Genomic DNA, 599 nt, shown 5'->3' with positions numbered 1-599 from the left:
CAGGAAAGATTGCTGAACCTTCCAAGACGATATTTATAATGATGTTGCCCCCATTGGGAAATAGAGCTAGGATGGGATGAGAGTGGGGAGACACACAGCGTGGCCGGCGGTGGCCCATCCAGGCTTAGCGTCTGTCTTTTTTGGTCAGTTTTTATTTCTCAAGGTTTGAGTGCCACGCTTTTCACTTGCAGAGACTGGCATTAGAAATCAGGCCCAGAGCACGGCTGGGCATCTCTGCAAAGGGCTAGTGAGATGCTTCAGTGGCATACAAGATATCGAGGTCCCCAACTTCCACTAAATGTTAGAGAGCAGACAGAGGAGGTGGTCTGGGGCCCATTTAGCAATTTCCTTCAGAATGCATCTTTTCCCAGGTAGAATATGTACTTTTCCACAGACTGTTCATGGTGCATCTAAGGTGTCATGTGTGCATGTGTGTATTAGGAGTTGTGAACACAAAGAATAAGGCAGGAATAAAATCTGAGAACATTTTTCCACCCTCCCCACCCCCTACAACAGCACAAAGCCAATCAATGCAGTGGGCTATTTCCGAGGCAGCAGATGAATAGAAATCTCTCTGCCATTGCCCTGCGCTCAGAAGA

Source organism: Otolemur garnettii, unplaced genomic scaffold (genome assembly GCF_000181295.1).
Source record: "Otolemur garnettii isolate 467f Iridium unplaced genomic scaffold, OtoGar3 scaffold00043, whole genome shotgun sequence".
NCBI lineage: Eukaryota > Metazoa > Chordata > Mammalia > Primates > Galagidae > Otolemur > Otolemur garnettii.
Note: the sequence above shows the minus strand (reverse complement) of the source record.